This window comes from Crotalus tigris, unplaced genomic scaffold (genome assembly GCF_016545835.1).
Source record: "Crotalus tigris isolate CLP2741 ecotype Arizona unplaced genomic scaffold, ASM1654583v1 scf7180000017716.2861928, whole genome shotgun sequence".
Lineage (NCBI taxonomy): Eukaryota > Metazoa > Chordata > Lepidosauria > Squamata > Viperidae > Crotalus > Crotalus tigris.
The window spans coordinates 1,710,306-1,730,911 of record NW_024096587.1 but is presented as its reverse complement, the minus strand read 5'-3'; the positions used below and the strand labels follow the sequence as shown (position 1 = coordinate 1,730,911).

Below are 20,606 nucleotides of genomic sequence, written 5' to 3'. Positions count from 1 at the left end.
CTGGCTTCCCCATTGACTTTGCTCGTCAGAAGGTCACAAAAGCTGATCATATGACCCCAAAACACTGCAACTGGGGATGCTGCAACAGTCATGTAAAAAACAGTCATAAGTCACTTTTTTCAGTGCCACTGTAACTTTGAATGGTCACTAAATGAAGTGTTGTAAGTCGAGGACTAGTTGTATTTACCAAGTTTAAAAGCAAGAGATCAAGACCGAACATGGGCAACAAAAAAAAAAATCCAATACATAGAATAATTATTAGCACATTTTCATCCATATCCTGTCCACTTCCCCATAAGCAGTTGACAATATACAAAATAAAAAAATAAACAAGCTGCATTACACATTTGGACTGGGCAAGCTCATAATTCCAATATTCTAATAATCTGCTTACGTTGATTTGAAGTTGACAAAACTTGGGCAAGAACCTTCATATTTCCAGAATAAAAGTTTGGATAAACAAAAAGCAAAATAAAACAATCCTGGCCATTTATTTATTTATTTACAGCAATGGCAAGCAAGTTAAAAAACAAATAGGCACATAAATATAACAAAAGTAGTTTATCAGTTATAATATGATTTAAAATGTCAAGGCTTAAAAGGAAAAAAAGGGGGAAAGTGATTAGATAAAATAAAAATGACAAAACAAAACATAAAATAGAAATATAAAGAGAAGTAACTGAAACAAAACGAAATGATTGTGTGTTGGGAGGAAGAGAAGTTTTATTTCCTACCTTCAGATTAGAACGCCGCTATCACAATAGAGTTGCCATTTTTTATCTCCAGATATTTCTATAAAAAGACATAAATTTCTTAATCTTGGAGTTCTGACAATCTCAATTATTTAATTTTTTTTAAAAAAATCTCAACTTTTTTAGGTACAGTAGTATATGAGAGATACAATGCTTTTGTTGTATTTGGTCAATGCTTCCATGTTTTTATTTTGCTGATTACTGATTACAAATGAAGAAATCCTCAGTTATCTTTCCCCTAATGACCATTTGTTTAATGACTGTTTGAAGTTATGACAGCGCTGAAAAATATGACTTATGAATGACTCACACTCACAACCACTGCAGCATCTCCACAGTCACAACTCAGGCACTTGGCAACCATAACACATTTATGATAGTCGCAGCTTCCCATAGTCATATGATCACCATTTGCAACCTTCCCAGCAAAGCAAAGTCAAATGGGAAATCCAACAGGACCAGCAAGTTGTGGTCACATGACATCTTGCTGAACAATAATGAATAATTCCCTTATGGACTACAACTGGGACTGCCAGGACTGCCATCGCTAAGTGGGACAGTCATGTGAAATTTCCTTAAAAATCATTTCACCTAGAGTTGGTAGTCCAATTAGGATTGTTAACTGAGGATAACCTGTAAAGTATAAGACTTTTACACTGCAACAGTTACTCAGCAACAGCAGCTGACACAACACAATATCAAATATAACACAAAGGGTCTGTCAACATGTATCCAACAAAAGCCATCCATATAGAGCAGGGGTCTTCAAACTTGACCCTTTTATGACTTGTGGGCTTCAACTCCCAGAATTCCTCAGCCAGCGTGCCTGGCTGAGGAATTCTGGGAGTTAAAGTCCACAAGTCATAAAAGGGCCAAGTTTGAAGACCCCTGATATAGAGTATGCCAGGAATAAAACAAGGAGGCCTAGAACAGGTGTGCATAAAATTGAAATATTTTATTTTGAATTTGGAACAAAACTCTCTGGTTCTCGAGATGCTGCCAGACTGTTTTGAGCCAGTCATACTTCAGCAGAACGGAATGCAGGACAGTTCCTTGAAGGGAATTATCAGCCCTTCAAGGTAGGCCAGGTCAAGAAACAAACACTGCGGGGATTTTTAAAAATGCTGTTTTGTTATTTTAACAGAATCTTGAAAGCCTGTCCAAGTTTCCCTCTGTCCCATCTTATACTAAACAAAATCAAGGCAGGGTTATTTTGAGTTTCTGTATGGTGCACGCTATTGTCCAAGTCTCTCATCAGCTTTTTCATATCTTCCTCCGGTTTCAAATTTCTAGTCTACAGGAATGTCTGGGAGTACCATATCTTGGACTAAAAAAATTCCGTATGTTGCAAGTTTATAATTATTTCCTCTCTCCCCCTCACGAGTTCCTAGAATGGCCAGCCTCTCTGGACCACCCACCTCCATCTTCCCAGCAATTTTGATTCTCTTAGCTACCATCATTGACAGTGCAATATATCCCAGTATCTCATTGCCCTAGCCCTGATTTCCCAGGGTCTTCAGTTCTCCCCTCCTCCGCCTCCTCTCAGTAATCAGTGTTCTTTCTTTTTACCCTGCATCCTCCACCTAAAATCATTTTTGCACACTTTTTTCTGTGCATGAACCAAAACAGCTGAAACATTCTTGTTTTGAGTTGACCACAGCTCATCCAGAATTTACTGTTCCGTGCACAGAACCCTTTGTACATGGAACACCTTGCCTATCCCTAAGTCCCAGCAATCTCTGACTTTAAGTCCTAGCTGGGACTCCAATCAAGCACAAGGTCAGGAGAGCTCCATCAAGCACAACTGGTGCATGATGGTGCCAGCAACTGCCTGGTTTTGCAGCACCTTCTGCAGAGATTATGTCTCTCTTTGCCGCTTCATTTCTCTAACATCTTATGGGAGTATTCCTGCTTTGCTTTAAAACAGTAGTTCTCCACCTTTTTAATGCCGCAACCCCCAACCGGTCGTAAGTCGAGGACTACTCAACTGGTGCAGCACCGTTTGCAGAATGGGACTTTTGGAGGGCTCAGTAGGGCAGAGACAGCCTGGACAATTCCTATTGGCTTTTGAAAGCCAATAGAATTAGACTCTATTCAAGAGAGTCTATTCTATTGGCTTTCAAAAGCCAATAGAATAAAAGGGAGTAGCACAGCTAAGGAAAAGGGGGGGGGGAAATGGCGGACTGCGTTGTTTGGCGACCCCCGTGAATGGTCGTTCGACCCCAAATGGGGTCCCGACCCACAGATTGAGAACCACTGCTTTAAAAGGAAAGGTTTCCTGCTGTTTGGCCCAATGGGCAATTTTGTCCTATTTTTTCTCCAATCCTTTGCATCTCTCCTGGCCTTCCCTGTCTGATTTAACAAGGAAAAGCAGGAGTATAAATCCTGCCTTCTCTTGCTGAACTATGAAAGAAAACTTAAATTGTAGAATAGAAAAGAATAGAAAATAGGCTTCCATCTCCACACTGGACATCTCTTAATCTACTAGCTAAGTGCAAAGATAAGGAATTTATTTAGAACAACACAGTTGGCAATCTATACAGAGGAGAATCAGCTAGACATAACGTGGCCCCTTCTTATGGTCTGTATAGAACCGTGGTGGCGAACCTATGGCATGGGTGCCAGAGGCAGCACTCAGAGCCTTCTCTGTGGGCACACGTACCGTCGCCCCAGTCCTAGGCCTTCAGCTGGGTTTTATGAAACCTTTTCAATCAAGGTTCGATCAATCAATTTCAACTTCTCACGGGAAAAAAAAAGATCTCGCAAAGTTGGAATTGATTGATTGAACTTTTTAGTCCCACCCAGTCTGCCATTACCACCACAGCCACGCCCACCCAATGGCCACGCCCATCCGGCACCCGATGATACATAAGTGGGTTTTGGGTTGCAGTTTGGGTACTCAGGTCTCTAAAAGGTTCGCCATCACTGGCACAGAACCAGTATTGTGTGTGTGTGTATATATGTTTAGATGTTGCAACAAAAGCAACTTCTAAACATATAGCTTCATAATTAAGCTTCCTTTAAACACTTTAAAGATGTGTCAGTTTTGCTCATGAGGGAAATGAATGTGAATTTGGACACTAGCTTTGCTTTCTGCACTGATCGCCATAAGGAGACAGTGACAGCAATGAAATGCTTCATAATCCATGAGGTTTAGTTTCCTATATACTGAAATCCCTGACTTTTTTTTTATTTCTAGCTATGTTGGAAAGTTTTACAAATAGTTTTTTGCTACAACAATCACATACAGCATATACATGAAGATTGTTAATTATGAAAACAACATAATGACAGAGCTAATTCATTCAATCCTGCTGCCCTATCTATGTAGAATTACTTAGTTTTAACATTCTTGAATGAGAAGTTAGCTTTTTATGAAGGAATTTTAGGATAATTCCACATGGTTGATCCTAAAGATGTTTCCAAGCAGAGGGCTCTTACTTATGGAGTTATTCCTTCATTTCCTCATTAAAAAATGGAAATGGTAGAAAAGTGAAGTGGAGTTAAAAACGGAAGGCAATGATACCTGATCCGAAGTAAAGTGGCAAGGCAATCTGGAATGGAAAAGAAGGCAAGGTAATTGCTTTTCTGGAAGCAGCCATAGATAGTGAATCTCTTGAAGTATTTTGCCTCTTACTTCAGCATGGTATTGTGGTTAAGCTAGGAGACTAATGCCAAGGTAATTCAAAGTTTACACAAAGAAAAGCACCCAAGTAAGTTAAGAAGAATTCCAAATGTTATTATCCTGCATTGATTTATTCTTATACTGAAGCTCAGAGAGAGAGGGAGGAACTTAGGAGGGAGTTGAAAGCTCACCATTTCAATCAATCTCAAGTCAGTTACCTTAAAATTGGGACTTCATTTTGTGACCATTACTACATGACAGTATAAACCCAACACGTTATTACATTTAAGGCCTTGAGCTAAAATTCCATCTTGTTCAAAACGATTCTGTCCATTCTGTCAGATGGTCAGGGAGGCTCAATGTCTTGTCCCAGGTCAGGTAAGAGGGGCATCGGTCCAAAGTCAGATGTTTTCTATGGAACTGATCCTGCTGCTGTGGAATATGTTGCCCCTTAGAGAAATTTTCCCTTATTGCTGATTTTAAATGAGATTTAAATGAGATGCTCTTATCAGTAACAATGGCAATGAGTGCACCATTGGAAGACCTGAAGGACCAAGTTGGAGACAAATCCTCCCAGGGAACATCTGTGTAGTCACTAAGAGTTTACACCAACCATAACCACTTGATGGTCCTGATGCCTAATGAGTGGGAGGGAGTCCTATTTTAGTTACTGTTCTAGTAATTATGCATGGTAGAGATCCTTTTATATGAAATTACTCTGCACATTGCTAGAGTCATTAAATTGAGATAATATTTAATTTTTTAAAATAGCTTTTAGAAAAGAAAATGGGTTGTGAGATCATTACACATTTCTATGTACAATATTTAGTTTGTCCCTACAGTAAGAATAGCAGTTATGTTCCAATAACTTTATGTCAGCACCTATGACGATATGACCAACAACTTAATTTTCTACAAAAAATAAACTTCATGACAAAAAGGCAAGAGCTATCTATAGTAGCATAATGAACTCCCTGATAAAAGCAGATTGAAATCTACTGTGACATCTCTAACATCAGAGTAAAAAAATATATAGAAATTTTAGCATCATCCTGCTGAGTTCTATTCTTGCCCATCATTAAAAAAAGATATAAAGTATTTATTTTCTTAGGTCAGTTTCTGTGACATAACCTTCTGAGATTAATAGTGCCCTTAGTGCAGACATGTCAAACATAAGGCCTGGGGGCCGGATGCGGCCCGTACAGTGGTTTCATGTGGCCCGCAAAGCCATTCTGGAAACAGTGAGGGAACGGCCCCCGCTGCCTTGGCCCTGGCCCTGGCCCAGGCCGGCCGGGAGCCAATGTACAATTTTGTGGTGGCCATCTATGCTGAAACGCATTCAGTCTTAGCTCCACAAGGCCGTCTGGAAACAGCGAGGAACCAGCTCCTGCCGCATCAGCCCCGCCCCCTGGGTGCATGCTGGGGAAGTGTCACCCTAAGGGAGGAATGAAGAAATGGGCCATGCCTTGGCACTTGCCCTGGTCCCAACCCCTTCTGCCACAGACTCTCAGATCTGTCCCACTCCTGCCCAGGCCCCTACAGGCACCCTTGATGCGAACGATGTAGAGCTGGCCATGCCCACCCAGTAGGCCACGCCATCCACGCCCACCCAGTAGGCCACACCCACCCTGGCCACACCCACCCGCCCCCCCCCCCCCCGAGGCAACTGCAATGCTGATGTAGCCCTCAGTGAAATTGAGTTTGACACCCCTGCCTTAGTGTATATCAGTGATGGCAAATCTTTTAGAGACCCAGTGCCCAAATTGCAACACAAACCCACTTATTTATCACCGGGTGCTGGGTGGGCGTGGCTGCAGTGGTCATGGCAGACTGGGTGGGTGAGTCCAAGGCAGAGGGGCCAGTCCCTCGCCATTTCCGGGAATGGCACATGTGCCCACAGAGAGGGCTCTGAGTGCCGCCTCTGGCACAGGTGCCATAGGTTCGCCACCACTGGTGTATATAATTAAGAAATGTATAGATTGAACTGGTGGAAAGTAAAAAAGCTTGTCACTAGACTTTACAATAGGATCCCCAAAGCAACAGATTTTTTTAGAGATAGCTTCTTGTGAGCCAGCTGCATTTTGCCCCAAATTCAGACTGTTTTTCACACTGCCCCTTCTTTTAGATATCAGCAAGCAAGCATCACTATAACTGGCCCTAACTGCATGTTAATGTTAGTTATTGAAGTCAAAAACTGTTCTGAGAGGAACAGTAGGGATAATAGCAAAGTTTGTTTCCTTTTATTTGCTACTGATTCTAACTTTCTTGCTACTGGAACATGCTTGCATATAAAGATATATAAAAAGAGCTTTCTAGGACTAGCAGGTTGATTTTAAAATCTGTTGCTCTAACAAAAAAAAAGATCTGGAAAAATTACAAACATAATGGTGCAATCTTTCTGTTGCATTAAGATAATATTTTTACAGCATTACTATTATATTACCATGGAGTTATAAAGATATAACAATAGCATGATATGTAGATGTCACCCAGTTCTTTCTATGGAAATATATTATCCTGCTGCCCTGACTCTCCTTGGCTAATTAAATGCATCTCTTCAAGATGGAGAGATGAATATTTTGACGCTTTTTTCTGGCTGATGAATAGTCAATGGCATGTCTATCATCTCTCTAAAATATAGACATTTTCCAAGAATAAAATGGGAATTATCATTAATTATTCACATTATGATGCTGCAGCCAACCACAACGTCTTAAAGAGAAAAAATGGGTGTTTTATGATACAGAAATCACCAAGATAATATTGGATAAATAAATAATGGTCTGGAATCATGTTCTTCCTGGTTAGTCAAGACCAGCCAGGAGATGGCATGTAGCTGGCTCCATATGGGGGTGAAAGCTTCTCTGCACATGGTTTGAAAAAGATGGTGGTTTGTCCCCTCTTCAAAAGTCATTGTTTGACCCTGAGTATTTTTATCCAGTCTCCAACCTCCCTTTTTTAGAGAAGGTTATTCAGATAAGTGCACAGCTTCAGGGAGCCCTGAAAGAATTCTGAGTGCAATTCAAAGTCTTGATTATCACATTTAGAGTCATGGCATAGATCAGTTTTTTTCTTGGGCCTGCCTACCTCCAAGGGCTTCTGCCCATTACACCAGATCCAACAGAGTAGGCGTAGTCCAAGTCCCCTCCATTAAACACTCCATTAAGTGTCATTTTACAGGACTGAGGAGGCTTACCTTCTCTGTCATGGGGCCTGCCCTATGGAACAGCTTCCACCCAATGTTCAGAGGACTGGATCGTTCATCCTTCCAGAAGGCTTTTATCCCAGGTAATAGGGATAAAGACTCTGAAGGCTTTTCTTGCAAAGTGATTACTATTTTTATGGATTAAAATAGATAGGACAGAAGAAAGAAAGCTTAATTCTGCCACAGTTTATGCTATATGCTTAGTCTTTTCATTTGCCCGTTCCAGGTCAGCCTTCATCCCGAGTCTCATAGGGATCTCTCTCTCTCTCTCTCTCTCTCTCTCTCTCTCTCTCTCTCTCTCTCTCTCTCTCTCTCCCTCCCTCCCTCCCTCTCTCTCTCTCATCTTAGAGCAACTAAGATGATCAAAGGTCTGGAGACTAAAACATATGAAGAATGGCTGCAGGACTTGGGTTTGGCTAGTCTAAAGAAAAGAAGAAATAGGGGTGACATGATAACAGTATTCCAATATTTGAGAGGCTGCCACAAAGAAGAGGGGGTCAAATTATTCTCCAAAGCACCAGAAGAATCAATGGTTGGAAATTGAACAAAGAGAGGAGCAACCTGGAATTAAGGAGAAAGTTCCTAACAGTGAGGACAATCAACCAGTGGAACAGCTTACCCCCAGAGATCGTGGGCGCTCCATCACTGGAGGTTTTTAAGATGAGGCTTGACAGTCACTTGTCTGAGATGGTATAGGTTCTCCTGCTTGAGCAGGGGGCTGGAGTAGAAGATCTCCAAGGTCTATTCTATTCTATTCTATTCTATTCTATTCTATTCTATTCTATTCTATTCTATTCTATTCTATTCTATTCTATTCTATTCTATTCTATTCTATTCTATTCTATTCTATTCTATTCTATTCTTCTTACTACAAAATTTTTACTTTTTACCATGCTCGTTAAAGCAGTCATCATTAAGTGAACTATTCATTTGAATAGGAATGATAAACTGAAAAAATGCCAAAACCTGGCAAAAAATATCATGAATCACAGTCACATGACTACAGAATGCTGTGATTGGTGGCAAATGTGACTATCAGGAGGGTAGTACAACCATTTATGATGGTCAGACGGGTGCTTTATGGTCCATAAAGCACCCATTTCGTGACTGTCATAAATGTAAATTAGTCATTAAGTGACCAGTCGTAAGTTGAGGACTACAATAGCACATTTTAGAATTAAGATAAATTTGCAACCAATGGTAAGGTATACTTTGCCCCCAAATCAGCATATAATTCAATGAGAAATGTTTCTGTGCAATGAAAGGCAATCCTTAACGCAAAGGTATTAATGCAAGTGAGCATTCTACTAGGATGTACATTTCATGTCATTCAAAAGTAACCAATGTAATTTGGTCAAATATATTGTCACCAATCAATTTATCCAGCAGTCAAATGCTGTGAAAAAGATAATGTCCACTACATAGATTATCTAGTAAAATCATTATCTTCTCCAGCCAGAGGACATATATTGTATTCTACAATCACATTGCCAATGGAAAGTAACCTAGTTCAGCTAATAAGCATCTAATAATCTACAAGGACAATTTCTCAATTCAGCCCAAGCAATTTAAAACATGTTAAAATATTTGCCTTAGCAAATGTTCAGAATTTGGTTCTACAGTATTGAAACCCCTGATGCCAACTCCATTAATATTGATGGGATTGGCAGCCCTTATAGAGGAGTACAATCTTAAATATCTGTGTTTTAGTATCAGCACATCCATCAGTGTTTGCAAGAAAATTACAGGTATTACTGGTATCACATTAATATTATGCTGGCATAGCTTTTCAAATCTCTGCTTCTGTGGGATCACTGTCATGTCCCTTAGCTGCTGCCTGAGCATGCCTTGGCAACCATTTTCATGCAACATATCTACATGATGTAGCCCTTATAATGCTGCTGCACTGAGGCAGATTATAGTTATCTTTATCTGTTCAGTTTTAAAATATAATTTTCCTTCCTGGACAAATGTTTGCCACGGACAGTGCTAGGACAGTTAATCAACAGTGTTGACGCAGTCAAAACCTGGGATCTGTCCACATTTCTTATGTTCCTCCTGCTAGACTCTACCATTCATCATCATTCTGCTCTGGGGTACTAGACAGACCATATACCTGGCTTCCTCAGAGTGTCCCAATTGTGTTTCCCAATTATCTCTTCCAAATATTACCTGGGCTCCTTATTTACACAGGTTTAAGCTAGTCTGTTACCAATCAGAGCATTACTATGTAATTTTTTTTTTACCACTTCTGTCACATGAAGGATTGTGTAGACTGACTATTTAGTATGCATGCGTGTGCGCATGTTATCTTTAGTTTGGGATGGTGTGGTGGCAGAAACTATTCTAGAAACTATTGCTAGATGCCCTGACCATCTTACTGCCATCTTACTGCCCACATTGCTATTCTTTGCAGCACTAATTGGAGACAGAGCATGCTTGTTATCAATCATTTCCCCACTTCATTGCACGTATCCTTTCTGTATCTACAGGTCAACCAAGCTATTTGTGGACATGACTTTAGTGCTCTTTCAAAAAAGCATCAGAATAGTATACTGACAGGTCATAGATGCAGAGCATCTCCATACTTGCAACCTGTTAATTAGTCACCTTTACAGGAGTTAAAATTGGTGAAAATATAAATGTGCCCTGAGCTAATTGGTTACTAATTTCTTGCAGTGGCAAGTTTCCAATTTAGAAAGTACATGGGAAAGTAGCAAATTCTTTGACTTTATGCTTTGTACCCAGATCATGAGATCTGGATGAATGCTCAAACATTTCAGACCTTTCATGTTTTCCTTGATTAATATTCTGTTTTCAACAAATAAAGGACAAAATGTTTCAGTCCCTTTAATTTAGAGAAAAACATAATTGGAGATAAGGAAACTATGTTTATCAAATTATGGAATAAATTATTTTCATTTCATTATAAAAGAATCTCCAATTAAACTAACTGACAATAAATACATTGTAGGACGATTAAGAAAACTACTTTTACACACAATGCTTTATGTTAACATTTAGCAACTTTATCAACTGCACTTCATGCATTCATTCATTCCATTCATTCATTCATGCATGCATTCAATTTAAAATCTATTTTTCAGTATAAAATCAACCCAGTTTGGAGGCAGCCTTAACTTCACATAACAGGTTTATTTGAACCCAAATAAAATGTTTTAGATTAAAACCATAAAATAAGACAGCAATATCTAGATAAAGAGGTGGAACGCAATAGCAGATTAAGTAACAAACAGATTTTCAATTAATACTAAGAGTTTACAAAATTACAAATTATACGCCACCCAGTTTGTTGGAAGTTTGGGGAGCATATAAAATTGATAAATACATAAATATGATGTACGATAATTTTGACAGCAAAAGGAAGGAATTTTCAGACATCTCAAAAGTCTGAAAAACAAGCTACAATTGTGCATCTGAGGCCTCCCTTTATCATTCATAACTGTGAACCCCCCCCAAACCATACAGAATGAACCAACAAATGATTCATTTATCAGTTCAGTCCCAATAGTACAGTACAGAAAACGTCCCAAAGAGCATTCTGAGGAAGTTACCCATTTTGGTAAAGGAGTGAGGCAAAAGTAAGTAAAAGAAGGGTAAAAAGAAAATGAAATATAGGAGACAAAATGAGCAAAAAGCAAAGGCCAACAGTAAGGTGACCAACCGTCCTCCTTTAGGGAGGACAGTCCTCCTTTTGTGAGTTCTGTCCTCCCTCGAAAAGTGTCCTCCTACATGTCCTCCTTTTCGATATTTGAAGACTAATCTGCAGGGCTTTTTTTTTCTCATACAACGCTCAGAACGGCGTTCCGGCACCTTTTTTGATGGTTTTTTTTTTCAACCTTTGCATGAGCTGTGCTACTCCCCCTATTGGCTTTCGAAAGCCAATACGAATTGCTGCTGAGCGCGCCAAAACACCTGGCCAGCAAACTTTGCACATGTAAGTTGTCTGCAGCGAAGGTGAATTGGCAGGAACTTTGCACCCTTCCCTGCTACCCAATTACACCATCTCCTAGTTAGTCCCGAAGATACCTGGAGGAGACTGGAGCAGCGACGCCACAGTAACTTTCTCTTGATCTTCAGCCCTGCTAGGGCAACAATGGCTGCGGGCGCAAGAGGCAGGGGCAGCGGGGCTGCTGTGGTCGGGAGTGTGAGGGACAGTGGTGGCTGGCTGCCCCCCGTGCTGTGGGAGCCTGCTCTACACGGGGCTGCGCAGGGTGGGTGGTGGTGCTGGCAGGGCGGCTGCAGGCGGGGTGTGTTGATGGTGGGCTGCCCCCCTGTGCGGGCTGGAGCTAGCACAGCTGGTGCTTTGGGAGCCGCGGGGCCTGCTCTACATGGTGGGGCGACAGTGCTGGCGGGGCGGCTGGGGGTGGGGGCGCAGCATGTAAGCATAATTACAGTATAAAATGTTATTGTTACAAATGTTTTTTATTATGCATTTGTCATATTATAGCGTATTCTGTATTATTGTTGCAATAAATACAATGTTTCTTTTATTTACGATATTTTTTTCTTCAATTTATTTGTGTCCTTTTCATTGTAAAAAAGTTGGTCCTCTTACCAACAGGAAGTCTCCCTAAGCAGTTCAACTGGAAGAAGAAAGAGTGACTAAAGAAGTTGTGCTCTCTGGCAATGAGCTTTATGGGCCGAAAAGATTATGTTCTGGATAACTGCTGATTGCAAGAAATACTGTATGTTCTAAGAGCCAGTAATGGGAGACAGTGTCCTGAGGTAATAGAAATAGAAATATAAGGCAGATTGATTCAAGAGAGTGACATCACTGAACGAGTAAAGTGGGAGACCTAACAAAAGACTGAGCAGTGAATGCTCTGAGCAATCAAGGGGAAAAAATGAAATAATGAAGAATAGAAAGCAAGATGATAGATCTCTAAATTATGCCTTCTTGCTAATACAAGTGTGGACTAATCATACTACAAGGAATAATTGTAACAACAGACTTTGAACATCTCTGAAGACATTGCAGAACACTTTGGGGACTCAAATGAATTCCCATCCATCCTTCTACCCTACCACCATGGGGGGAAAATAGTGTAGATCAATTTCTGGCTATGAAAATGGTGTCAACTGGAGAAATCTGGTTCTGGACCATGGTCTAAAATAGTCTTGATTCAGCGTTGGCATGAGAAGGATTGCACCTCACAAGGACTAGAAAAAATGTATTTGGCCAAAACATGGCAAACTTCATTAAGACTTTAAATTGAATCTAATGGAAAATAAAAAACTAAATCCATGAAATAAGATCTTGGAGACTACAAAAAGCTCGAGTGTTGCTGAAATTAAGTCACTCAGATAAAATAAAAAAGATTATTAGTTGATTATATTCATGGCTTTTATTATCACAATACAAATGCTCAAGAATATATGGGAAACAACCAAGATAAAACTGAGCTTTTTTTTTCCTTCTGTCTAATCATGTCCAATTCTTAGAGGCTGCTTGGACAAGTCCTTGTAGTTTTGTCAGCAAGGTTTTTTTCAAAAGTGGTTTGACATTGCTGCCTTCCTAGGGCTTAGACAAAGTGACTGGCCCTAGGTGCCTAAGATGGGACTAGGACTTACAGTCTTTCCGTTCCTAGCCTGATATAATTTCTGCTCAAAAATCCATATAAAATTGGCAATGTTTTACAGAGTATGGGTTGAACTACAAGAAAAGGATAAATATAAGCAATATTATTGGTGCCCACTATCACCTTCCAACCTAGGACAAAATTTATGCCTTCCTAAAGCAAGCTATAGGTCTTTTGCAGAAGCAAGAAATAATAGTGAGAGGAAATGTAACTACCTGCTGGGGAACAAGTTCTGCATAATTTCTGATTTATTGTTAATTTTCTCTTTGAGGGGGTACAGGTAGTTATTGCTTAACTTACAACCATTTGTTTAGTGACTGTTCAAAGTTACAATAGCATTGAAAAAAGTGACTTACAACCAATCCTCACACTTATAACTATTGTTGTAGCCATGAAAGCCAGCTGGGTGACTTTAGGTCAGTCATTCTCTCTCAGTCCAACTCACCTGTCTTGTGGAGAAAATAGGAGGAGAAAAATAACATAGCATTACATCATTTGTAAAAAATAATAAAGGTAGGCTACAAATGAAAAAATAGATAAAGAATTGGCAGTTATGATTTAACATTTGGTAAAACCTGCCTGATAATGTAAGATTCAACAAAAGGGGCAGCACCAGGCTTACCAACAATTTACAAATTGCTAATTGGTGTGGTAGCTGATGCAATCCGATAGCATCTACTGTTAGTTGACAACACGCTGTTTCCACCTGAACTCCCAAACAGTAGAGATACAAAAGATCAGCTCCTAATTGACAAAATGATTTTGGGTTTACTCTGATTTTTCTTCAGATTGTATAAATCTTCTGACAAAATGTTTTTGGAAAACTATACAAGAAGAAAGATCAAATAGAATGTAGCTTGGATTGACTACAAGAAGGCATTTACAGTAGAAACATCAAAAGCTTTGTGCAAATATCAATGGCACAATGGAAGACTTCATTGCTGGTCAATGGACTGTGAGAGGTTAATATCAAGAGAGGAATCTTTCAAGGAGACTCATTATCACCACTACTGTTTATCATTGCAGATTCTTCTGTCAGGCCATGGCTATCAAACCTTAAAATCATCTTCCAAGCTATCCTATTTCCTTTACATGAATGATCTGAAACTGTATGGAAAAACACCATATGAAATAGAATCACTGCTCAGAACTGTCTGTATATACAGCCAAGATATTGCAATGGAGTTTGGACGACACATGTGTCAACTTTACCATTAACAGGGAAAAATAGTGAAAACAGAAGGAATCAAGATGCCTTATGGAAATAACATCAAGAGCCTGGATGAAGAGCCTGGATGAAGACTATAAATAACTAGGCATCCTTCAAGCTAACAATATCAAGCATACTGAAGTCAAGAAGATTAAAGTGAATACTTTATGAGAGTGAAGAAGATCTTAAAATCTAAACTCAATGGAGGAAATACCATCAAAGAAATGAATACCTGGAATAGAGGACTGGACTCAAACAAAACTAAAATCCCTAGACCAGTGGTTCTCAACCTTTTTAATGCCGCGACCCCAACCGGTCGTAAGTCGAGGACTACCCAACTGGTCGTAAGTTGAGGACTACCCAACCGGTCGTAAGTTGAGGACTTTCCCTGCCTGGGAGTGCCGCGCATGCATGGTGCCGCCCCCTGCGCCGGCCAAGGCGTAGCTGGCAAGCGGCAGAGACGGAGCAGGCTGACCACCAGCTGGGCCACCAGCTGGCCCAGCCCAAAGGAGGTAAGGCACCCGCCGGGCCCCACGCACGTCAGCAACCCTCCCTGTGCCCGCCGGCCTCCCACCTCCCACCCCTGGCTCTCTTTTACTTACATTTTTAGTAGTTGCTCAGCAGGGAGGGGTGGAAACTTCCAGACAGCTCGCCTTCGCTGCAGACAACTTGCAGCACTGTTTGCAGAATGGGACTTCTGGCGGGCTCAGCAGGGCAGAGACAGCCTGGACAATTCCTATTAGCTTTTGAAAGCCAATAGAATTAGACTCTATTAAAGAGAGTCTATTCTATTGGCTTTCAAAAGCCAATAGAATAAAAGGGAGTAGCACAGCTAAGAAAAAGTGGGGAAAAATGGCGGACTGCGTTGTTTGGTGACCCCCGTGAAATGGTTGTTCGACCCCAATGGGGTTGCGACCCACAGGTTGAGAACCACTGCCCTAGACAGAAAGACTATAAAAATAATGACAATGAATGCCTCTTCATCCAGATAGCAGTATTGACAGACTCTACTTACCAAGGAAAATAGATGGGCATAGAATGTTACAAATGTACCAGACAGTTGAAGAAAAGAGCATTGGAAGAGTATCTGAAGGACAATGAAGAAGATGCACTGAAGCTAGTATATTATGAAGGCTTATTGAGTACTGGAGACTCTAAACTGGAAAGTATTGGAAAGCCCAAATTTTCTTGTAAGAAATACCAAAGGAAGAATAAAAAAGAGACATGGCAAGGAAAAGCATTACATGATTAGTACATAAAAAACAGCAGGCAAAAGTAGATAACAAGACCTGGCAATGGCTAAGAGCAGGAAAGTTGAAGAAAGCAACAGAGGGGCTAATTCTGGTGCATAAGACCAAGCCTTAAGACCAAATGCATACAAAGCCAGAATTGAGAAGACAGAAACAGACAGCAAATGTCACCTCTGCAAAGAAGCTGACAAAACAATGGACCTCCTAGTTCCGTGGTGGCGAACCTATGGAACGTGTGCCACAGGCGGCACGCGGAGCCGTCTCTGGTGGCACGCGAGCCATTGCTGGGCTGAGCTGCTTCCTCCTCCTCTCTGTGCATGCGCAGTCTGGGAATAGGCAAGAGGCTATAAAAGGAGCAACTTTCTGCGGAAGCAGCATTTGCTGCAGACAGCTTGAGAGCGAGCACGAGTCGGAGTGGACAGTGAGCGAGTGAGCAAGCACGAGTCGACAGCTCGGTGGCCACGCCCACTCGGTGGCCATGCCCACCCGGCACTCGGTGATGCATACGTAGGTTTTGGGTTGCAATTTGGGCATTCGGTCTCTAAAAGGTTCACCACCACTGTCCTAGTTAGCTGCTGAAGGATCACACAAACTTACTATAAAAATGGCATGACAAAGTAGCAACAATGGAACACTGTAATATCTGCAAGAAATACCATTTGTCTGCAATCAAGGATTGATGGAATCACAAAATAGCAGAGTAATAGAAAATAAAGGTAGCAAATGACCTTTTGATGTCATGTTCATAACATTTACTTAATAATTTAACTTTAAATATTAATTTAATTAATTAATGTAATATTTATACAATGCTTTTATTATTTTTTATAAATAACTCAGTTATAAAGTAATAGTTGTTATACTTGCATCTGTGAGTCACTGAAAAAAGCATACATTGCATGACTTTAATCCACAGGCCCTTCAAATGTTTGGACTATCATCCCTTACTCTACTTTATTGTACATTAACTGTGTAATAATGATTAAAAATATTTAGTTTATATGTATTTTTCCTCTGTATATGTGTGTTTGCATGCATGCATAAATACTTACATATCAGCAGTGTTTGTAAAGTGGAATTAATATTAAGACCAAACCTAGATGCCGCTAGATCTGGAGCAAATGATTGTAGAAAAATGCAGGAATAATGTTAATTATTTAAAATTCTCCAGGTTACAGGAAGTGTCTAAAAGCCATACCTAAATATTTATCAATGCTGTTTTAGACAAGTTCTGAATAGTAATATACCTGCTATCAAAATTGCTTATGCCAGAATACCTGCATTAAAAATAGAACACATTCCTCTGTAACCAACTTCAGGATGCATTTCATCTTCCTGTTTATATACCATATGATAAATCTGCAGTTACTGAAGAAAATGACCCACTCAGGGACCTAATTCCAAATAAAAGTATTTTTAGTTTATCTGTACACCTGCCAGACTGAGAAACAATAGTTTTGAAGACATGCTGAAAGAGCTTTCAAAGAGACAGTCTCATGATATATGCACATATATTAATACTGTCCCAGTGCTGACTGTGATCAAACAGCTTTTGCAGAGTTTGAGACAATCCAAAAGCTTAAAAAATTATAAAATACTAAAGCAGGATGAGCATCACATCACAAGTATAATTATTCTTGCAGTATTCAAATCACTCCCGACCTTTCTCTTTCTCCTTTACATTTCCAAAGGCACCACAAAAAATCTTTAGGAAATAAAATAGTTTTTTTTTTTTTTTCAAGAGGAAGAGCAGGGTCAGGAGCACTTGCATTTTCTGGTACATGCAATTACCTCATATTTTTTATTATCTGCTCTGATCAAGCAAAGCTAACAACATGTTTAGCCTTCTATAACAACCTACAAAACCTATTTAACCAAGGGACAGCAAGAGAAGAGAAAAATGTAAATACAACAGAAAATCTATTTGTATTGCATAAAAGAATCCTATTTTGAACTGTAACTACTTGGAATTGTCCCACATATCCCTTTGTTGCCTTTTGCTACTTAACAAGAACCTCTGTTGCAAAAATAATTGCCTTCAAAACTGTTCTAAAAATTGCCACAAATATCATTCCACAACAGCATCAAGCATTATTTCCCTTCAATCCTATGGATTGTTTGGACTTTTTACCTCACCTCAGTTTAGTTTCTTTCAAAACGACAGCCATTAGAAGTGCTTGAACTGTTCAGATTTGGCCTAGGGCCCTATCTAGGACAATATTTAAACCCATCCAGCCCAGGCGCACACCCCCCTCCTTTATTTTCAGATTTGTCAATTACAAAGCAATCCATTTATTAACTCTTTCACCTTTTTTTTATTAGGTCATGTTTAAGATCTTGTGCTTACATGCCTCTGCCCTCTAGTGGAAGGTATAGGGGCCCCTTGCTTTCTGCCACGACAATTCCTCATTTCCTTACCTGTTGAACGGATCACATTTTGAAGCGAGAAGACTGAGACAGAAATAAAATGGAGTTTTATACAATGTTCTCTGAACTACAGCTCCCAGAATGCTCCTTGTTATTATCCTTTGTGACACCTTATAAAACAGCAGAATTGCCCACTGGGCAATATTAGTTCAAAAATGAACCAATAACATCTTTGTATCTGCAATTTCTTAGGGCTAAGGGCTGTCGGGGGCCCTATGCCAAAGCTTGGGTGGGGCAAGGGTAAAGAAGTTGGTAGGAATTTAATTTAATTTCAACTTAATCATAGTTAAATTAAATACAATTGGTATAATTACTCCCCACATATTTTTGATGTCTGTTCTATCACATTATACAATACAATTTGGCAGCAATGTCTGGAAGGTTTCTAAGGATTACACTCAAGGATTTACACAGAGAACAAGCTACAAGTTGGGCACCTGTGCCTGGCATAAAGCCAGGTGACTTGAGAATCTGGGGTCTAGTAATGTGGAAAACAAAATAGGATTAGGTATTACAGCATAATAAAAATGCCACACATTGTGGTCAAAACTAATATGGGCTTTGCATTGATTTTAAAGTGCAGAGAAGTAAACATTTCATTCAACTCATTATACAAATAGAAAATCTTTGTTTTTGCTAATATGTCTTCTTAATGAGCACTCATTTTTCTGAAACACTGTTAGAAGATTATTTTCTGTATCCACTGAAATTTCTGAATACAGGTGATGGAGGCATGGAAGAATAGAGCAGGAAACAGAAATTTTTACTATACAGGATTGAGGAAGATTAACAGAAATACAACACTGATATAGATTGATTTAAAAGCAACAAGATGTTTGTTCAGTGGATTTTAATAGTTCAAAGTGAACCTTTCCAAAGACAGTATTTCAAATGGGAAGATCTGTTATGTATAGAAAATGTGTTCAAAATATGCAGCTCATTTGAACACTAAAGAAAACCCTGCTGGCTCAGATCAAGGATACATCAAATTTAACATTTGCTGACCATTTCAGTGTTATGCACGTTGTCCAACTTTAGTGATTTATACATGCAATGCTAATGTGTTGGATATGGAATCTGAACACTTGCATCCAACACTGATTTTCTGCACAGAATGTTGTTTCTGGATCAGTATCAATATATATTGAAGGATGGGAGAAGGCAAACTGTAATTCAAAATTATTAATGTTTTTGAAGTACCGTATGCATTAGGCATTTTAAAGAAGGTATTAATAAAAGCCTCTTCTAGTAACATTTATTGTCAATAGGATTAATAAAATGTACCAGAGAATGTGGTCAGAATTGTCTAAAAATTGAATAAGAAAGTTGCCAATATCAATGATTCCTTTCTCAAAAATTTTATCATAAAATATAATTTTAAAAAATAATTACAAAAGTAAAATTCAGATTAACAATAGAAAGACATGTGAGATTATGTGTATGGTTATTTGAAGTATATATAATAAATTGTAATCTTGAGAAATCCACAGTCATCCATATAATCTATAATAAAATCAAAAGAATGTTTATTCAGACAAGGGTAATCCATTAGGAAAATTATTAATATAAATTGATTAGATTTGGTTAAATGTATCCTTCATTGGAGCCTAACACAATGTTATTTTTTTCTTACAGTGCAGTTTCCCATATAGTACCTGAATATCACAGATCCAATAAAAGATGATTTTTAATTTTGCAATATTATTTAGCAACTAATAGCAAGAACCATTTCTAATTCCCATCCATTTATATGCATTAGATAATGTAGCCAAGAAACTGACAGCAGGATTCATTGTGAAAGATTTGAAGGGAATTGTCCTACTCTTTTCAAACACTTTCAACAAAGGACACGGACTTAGAGACTGTAGCATTTATCTATTTATTTATACTTCTTCCCAAAGCATCTAGAAAATTACAATTTATATCCTGTAATTGTAATGAAATATAGATATACTGTACAGTACAATTGTTCATTCTTGATGGCTTTCTCAAAGTACTCACTGAAATCCAGGTTGGAGAGTCTTTTCCTGTTTTCTGATACTGTTCCTTGAAGTTATTAAAACATGGGCAAAAAACTTTGGATATTCTATAGATTTGGAAGACTGGCAAAAATTATGGGATAGAAACATCAAATTGACTAAAGCAGCTTCACATAAAGAAAATTTGTATAAAATGTTTTATAGTTGGCATATGACACCAGTAAGATTAACTAAAATGTTTAAAAATACTTAGAATAATTGCTGGAAATGTAAACAAAGGCCAGGTACTTATTACCATATCTGGTGGGTATGCCCTAAGCGAAAAGGTTCTGGCTTAAGATACATATATGGCTGGAAAAGATGACTAAAATACAGATAGAACTTAAACCAGAACTGTTTTTGTTAGGAATATTAGGAGCTAAGTATGAGAAGGAGAATGAGTATTTAATATTGCATGTATTGACAGCAGCGAGAATAGTATTTGCCCAATACTGGAAAAATGAAAACTTACCAACTGAAGAGATCTTAATTAAGAAAATTTTAGAATGTGCAGAA

The 20,606-nt window shown here is 39.0% G+C and overlaps 1 protein-coding gene across 1 annotated transcript in view; it reads right to left on the bottom strand.

The window, feature by feature from the left end:
* Positions 1 to 17,998, bottom strand: part of ATN1 (atrophin 1) — a 58,249-nt gene extending 40,251 nt beyond the window's left edge. Inside the window, exons 1-2 of the mRNA XM_039338767.1 lie at positions 17,782 to 17,998; positions 735 to 792 (exon numbers count right to left, since the gene is read on the bottom strand). The gene's annotated coding sequence lies outside the window, so the exon portion shown is untranslated. The remainder of the gene's footprint in view (positions 1 to 734; positions 793 to 17,781) is intronic.
* Positions 17,999 to 20,606: the final 2,608 nt, after the last annotated feature.